This window comes from Mustela nivalis (assembly GCF_964662115.1).
Source record: "Mustela nivalis genome assembly, chromosome: 8".
In the NCBI taxonomy this organism is placed as follows: Eukaryota; Metazoa; Chordata; class Mammalia; order Carnivora; family Mustelidae; genus Mustela; species Mustela nivalis.
The window spans coordinates 114,491,281-114,497,280 of record NC_139027.1 but is presented as its reverse complement, the minus strand read 5'-3'; the positions used below and the strand labels follow the sequence as shown (position 1 = coordinate 114,497,280).

At 47.6% G+C, this 6,000-nt stretch overlaps 1 long non-coding RNA gene across 1 annotated transcript; it reads left to right on the top strand.

Annotated features, from left to right (window-relative positions):
* The first annotated feature begins 3,312 nt into the window (after nt 1-3,312).
* LOC309871135 lies at nt 3,313-4,700 on the top strand. The gene is made up of 2 exons (XR_014315052.1): nt 3,313-3,391; nt 4,224-4,700. It is a non-coding gene; the product is annotated as an uncharacterized lncRNA (long non-coding RNA).
* The last annotated feature ends 1,300 nt before the right edge of the window (nt 4,701-6,000 follow it).

Genomic DNA, 6,000 nt, shown 5'->3' with positions numbered 1-6,000 from the left:
TCATGTCCCTTCAAGAACTGGGTTCATGCTCTTCCTCCCAGGAAGTCATCCCTACAGACTTCCAGCTCGAGATCACTACCTCCTCTATACTCTGATAACCCCTGCCTTGTACATACCACCGCAAACACTGAGGCAACAGACTGTTTCATGATCACAAACACCAGCAATCACAACTTGCAACCATCATTTTCCCAAGCCTAATTTTACAAGGTGTATTCAAATGCAGCACAAATCCTTGCCTTATTGTCCCCTTTTCTCACGCTGCTCCCCCCACCTAGAATGTCTTTCCTTCCCTCTCTCCACTCTTCACACAAATTCCTATTTATACATGAAGACCTAACTGAAACCTTTATCCTTCCCATGGATCCTTCTGTGAGTCTGGCAAAACCTATGGACCCTGCATGGAATAATGTTTTTAAATACATCAAATAAATACAGAGGTCACAGAGGAAACCAATGATGCTGAAGTATAATCCTGATTAAATTAAAACTTTTTTCAAACTTGCTAAATAAAATCTACTGGTGGACCTAATAACGACCAAAATTTCATGATGGTAAGTGTAAGGGATATTTCAAGATCTGCTATCCCTACACATCTGAAGGAGGGTGACCCCTTTATCCTGGCTCGGCCACCCCTTTATCCTGGCTCGGCCCATACTTCCCCAGTTAGCACTGAAAAATCCTATGCGCTGGGAGCCCCTTAATCCTTGGCAAACTGAGACACCTGGTCACCCAACTGTCGTCACAGTTTATTTAAAAATTAAAAGAAATGTCCAAGAGAAGGGCCACCATGCAGCAGGTGCCTGGGAAACACCAGAGCCCTCTTCCACAGCTGAGTCTACATTGGTTGAACAACTCTGGGGAACTGCCAGTTTCTACTAAAGCTGAGCGGACACCAAGCCCATGGCACAGCATCTCCACTCCTGAGCATCTGCCCAACAGAAATGAGAGCTTATGCTCACCACCAGAGGTAAAGGAGAATTTTTAGAGCAACTGCATTCATAATAGTCTCAAACAGAGAATACCCCAGTGTCCATCAAGAGGTAAATAGGTAAATAAATTATGGTCTATTTATACAACCATCTATCATGCAGGAATGAGAAGTGAAAAATAATGCCTCCAGGCAACAGTACTGAGAAATCTCACAAACACAATGGGGAACGAAAGAAGACAACCACAAACAACCACACATGGCATGATTTCATTAGTATAAAATACAGAAGTGGGTGAAACCAGCCTGGTCATTAGAAGTCAAGAAAGTCAAGACTCGCCCGCTTTGTGCAGGGGGAGCCATGAGGGTTTGGAATATCCTGCTGGTTACATAACATTGTTCAGTTTGTGAACATTTATTGAGTTGTGCACTTTTTTGCACGTATGTTTTACTCCAATAATAGCATTTTTTAAAAATGTTAGCTCTTGCATTCCTATTTCCTGCCAGATCTACCAAGAAGTGACTTCAGCCTGCATCTTCCGGTTTGGTTGGCTCCGTGGCTCAGACACTCCTTTTCTCCATCCAGTACGACCTATCTTGACGGTGCTCCAATCCTTCTCCTTTCTCTGTCACAGACCCAGGCTCTGGCGTGAACCTTTTCAGCCCCTGCTAGTGGCCTTCACAGTAGTAAATGCTTCATTAGTATTTCTGGCAGGCCAGTAGCGAACATGTTAACACATGCTCAGATGTCAACAAAGCTTTTAGATCTTAGCTTACTGCCCTTTATACTATTTCAGGGCAAAGGATTTTTATTGGGTTCTGTGCTTCCAACACTGGCAAGCAACGTGTGTTAAGCGTGAACAGTGGTGGTGGCGGGGAGGCGTGATACCTCTTACACAAACCTGGAAACATGGAAACCCTTTCTCAGCTGAACTTCTACCTGCCCGAATGATGTCTGATAAATACACCATTTATCCTCATAAAGGCAGCTTATGTGACAGCAGACTCCATGCTGAACACAGAGCCCGACTCAGGGCTCGATCCCACCACCCTGAGATCAAGACCTGAACCAAAACCAAGAGACAGACACTCAGCCGACTCTGCCACCCAGGGACCCCCATAATAGCTAACCCCTTTCACCTGGAGCAGGCCTTTCTCCTTTTGGACATTTTCTTGCATACTGTGGAGAGAGGACAAGCGACACATCATATTATTCGGTTAATTATTCTTCTAAAAAACCATCAAAGACAAGTGAGAAAAGTGGTGGGTGGCCAAGTGAGGAACTTCGACATGGTGGCCAAGGCTGGCACTCTCTGCCATCCTTGGGGTCTCCACGCTGGAGTGTCTCCCTTTCCTTGGGTGCCCCTTTCTGGACCACCTTAAAACACAGACTTCACCCTATTCCCTGTGCCCTAAAGCTTTGGTGGCACTCTCTCTTCTCATTTATAAACATCCTACTCCACGAACATTTGGGGACACAAGATGAGTAACCCCCTTCAGTGGTCCCCAGTATGCCACGAGATTCCCCATCTCCCAACCCTTACGCATTCCCTCCCGTTCCATCTCCCTCCCCCGCATCAGCTCCACACAGCCCAGCACCTGGCACCTGCTGTGGTCTGAGCAGGAAAGGGCAGCAAACTGCAGGGGAAATGGCCCTTCGATGAGAGAAGTATTTGCTTCCTCTAGGGCCTCCTGTTCCACTTCTAGACAATTTGACCCCAGAGGACTTTCAATGACCATGATAGGTCTTCACATGCTGCCCTTGATTTTTTTAAAAATGAATTCTAAAACTGTTGCCTTTATGCCTATTAGCTTTCCTCTTGCTTCCTCTATATATCATGACCTGCTGTGACTTGGAGGGTTGGTCCTGCCACCTGGCACACAGCCCACCCTGGCAGCTGTGATCCTTGCGCAACCAAGTCACAGATAAGAAGGGATAAAGGGAACTCAGTTCCTTTAGATTCCAGGCACCATGCTATGTGTGGGGCAAGTGGAACATGGTCCTTTGACTTCTGTGAGCTCAAATGAACACATGAACAGCGAGAGTGCCCTGTGCAACTATTCAACTACATGTCCAGTGCTCTGGAACCCCCAAAGGAAGAGCCCCCTACTGCACTTAAGAAAATAGTGGGCAAGCTATAGAGGAAGGTGCTATTTAAAATTTGTTCAAAGTCATAATCCAAATTCTAAGAATACAAAAGCTGAACATAGTCTATGACCCAGCAAGTCCCCCCTGAGAGTGTACAGCCAACAGAAAAGTGATTCCACCGAGAGGCACATGTCTGAATGTTCACAGCAGCCCAAACTGGAAACCCCCCAAACAGGAAACCACCCACACGCCCACCATGAGGGGAACCAAGAAGATACTGTGGAGTTGTCTCATGATGGAATGAACCATCGGCAGACACAAAAGATTAGCTTCTCCATAATTCTGTTTCTGTGAAATACCAACAGGCAAAGGTAAGCGAGGGTGTCCTGAGCCAGGCAAGAGGGCAGTGATACAATGGGGAGACAGAGAGGCTTTGAGCATGCTGTCATTGTTCGACTTCTCATTCTGTCGCAGGTTACAAGGGTGTGTTCAGCTTTTAAAAAATGCATAATGCTGTACCATCAGGATAGCGCTTCTTGTGAACAGAAGGCTTCACTAAAAAACTGAGTACAGCTGTTTAGACTTCTACGCAACTATCTTGTTAGTATTATTTTCCAAAACACAGTTCAATTATTTCTCTAAGCTAAGGGGAGCCGTGAGCTGCCTTCGCTGCCTTCCCCAAGTTGATGCTGTCCCTCCTTTGACACAGCATGGTCCAAACACAGGACTGGCACTCGATAAATCTTCAGGAAGCCAAGAAACAGTGGGTGATCTTCCTACACACTAGCCCTTCTGGGAACAGTTCAGCCTGGCGTCTTGTCTCTTAATACCCACTGTATTTATAAATATCCAAAGTTCCCAGATCTCATCAAAGTAGGAACTGATAGAATAACGACCCACTCAGCCATGCTAGACCTCAGCTTTTCCCAGCCATTTTTTTTTTTTTAATTCACATAATTTTCTACCACTCATTCATTCTAGAAAAATCCTCCGGAGCCCCTTCCCTTGCATCACAGAGCACCCAGCCCAGTGGGATCCGTCTCGGACTCTCTGTTTGATCAAGGATGATCCATAATCAGTGATATTCCTCAAGTAACTGTTGACACCAGAAGACGTGATTCACTGGGCCCTGGTGTCTCAGCTCCTGGAGAGACTGGGGCTCTCTCACTGATTCGTTGGCTGTTTGTTTGTTCATGTTTGTAGGTGGGGAACCAGCACCAGGCAGAATTGGGGAGTTCTGGACTCTCTGCAGTTGTCTTGCCTTGTTTGCAGCTTTCAGAGTTCCTCCCATCTTCTCGAACACTTCCGTCGTCTTCCATGCTCCTCTGTGCCTCTTTGTTCGCTGCCAGGAGGAATCTGCAGTCTCATCAGCTCTGCACCAACCTCCCACCACCTTCTGCGCCAAGTCCTCCTCTGCAAGAGAATAGAAAGAATTAGAAAGAGGGGGGGCCTGGTGGTGCTCACACCAGATGCGGACGGGCAGGGTGGACAGTACACAGAGTTCAGGACAGGGCAATGGGTCTGCACTGTTGGGGGTGGGGGGGCAGCACAGCCTGCCTAGCGGGGTGACCTTGAGCCTATCTGACCCCATGACTTCATGGTGTGAAGGAGCTCCTAGAGGATTCTGAGCCCTTTCCAGCTCTAAAAACCCCCAACCCTAATTAAGAACCTTGTACTGATGCTTGTCTCTGGATAGTGAAATAGGAAGGAGGGTTTTGTTTCTTTTCTTCTGCATTTTGCAAATAGTTTATAGGGAGCTTGCACTGCTGAAGTGTGTGTGTGTGTGTTATGTGTTCACAGGACAAAAAGACTCTGATTCTAGGAAGAAAATAAAACTTAAAAAAAAAAAAGGAAATACAATACATTTTAAAAGTAAAGGCAGAGACAGACCCAACTGGAGGCCCCAAATCCCTGCAGGGGTTAGCGGTGGGGGTAGAGGGGGGAAGTGCCCACCTCGGGCGTGAGAGGTCTTTGTGAACCCCTGGCGCCATCTGCTGGTCATTATGGGAGAGAACACTTCAGCTTGGTTTGCAAAAGGGCTTTGAAGCGAATCCAGCCAACATCGATGGTTCACAATCAGGATAAAGATCACATTTATTTACATGCTAATCTCACTCCGTACTTTCCTCCGGAATTCACTTTTGATTTCGCATTGCAGTAATAACTGAAATAGAGACACCTGAGTAGATCCATTCTGTACAAGGAGTAATTATGCACAGCCCCTCCTGCCAGGAGAGCCTGGTTCTCTAGCTGCCTCCTCCACCCCAACACCCCATCCCCAGACCCTCCACCCCCGCACCCCCACCTGTCCGCGGGAACTCGCTCCCAGCCCCCACCGTGTTTGAACTGGGTCAGTTTCATCTCCATCTGCGTCTGTCCTGTGGGTGTCCATAGATCTAAACTTCCTGAACTTGGACTAAGTCAGCATCTCAAGCATTCCTGCGTGACCCAACAGCCTAAAGTGCCAGCCAAGCCTGTCCCTCTAGACAACATGTGTCCCTCTAGACAACATGAACCTGCTTTTCCACCTCCCCAGAGAAGGTGGGTACCTTGCTCTCTGAGGGTCCCCGCTGGGAGAGGGCCCCCCTAGGGCTCAGCTGCTGTCTCACCCTCTTCTGACCAAACCCTTCCCACAGAGGCTGCCTGGCCAAAGCCCCTTTGCTGGTGGAGGCTAGTCTGTGGGTGCCAGTCGGCACACATACCAGCAACACCCTCTGTTGTGGATACGGATGGGAAAGCGTTTTCCTTCTAACACTGTTCATTTCCATTCTACAAGGCACTTCTCAAAACACCAGTCTTAAAAACAGACTTAACCAGACTCTGGACAGATGCCTCCATCCATCTGTCCAGCTGTGACATTGTGGTATAATAATGTCCCCAGCGTCCGGCACCCAGCTTCTAAAACCTTGCAAATTCCTGAGTGTTAGGGGTGATAGGAGTATCTTTGGTTAGAGTATTTGGTCCTTGGCCCCAGTTACTG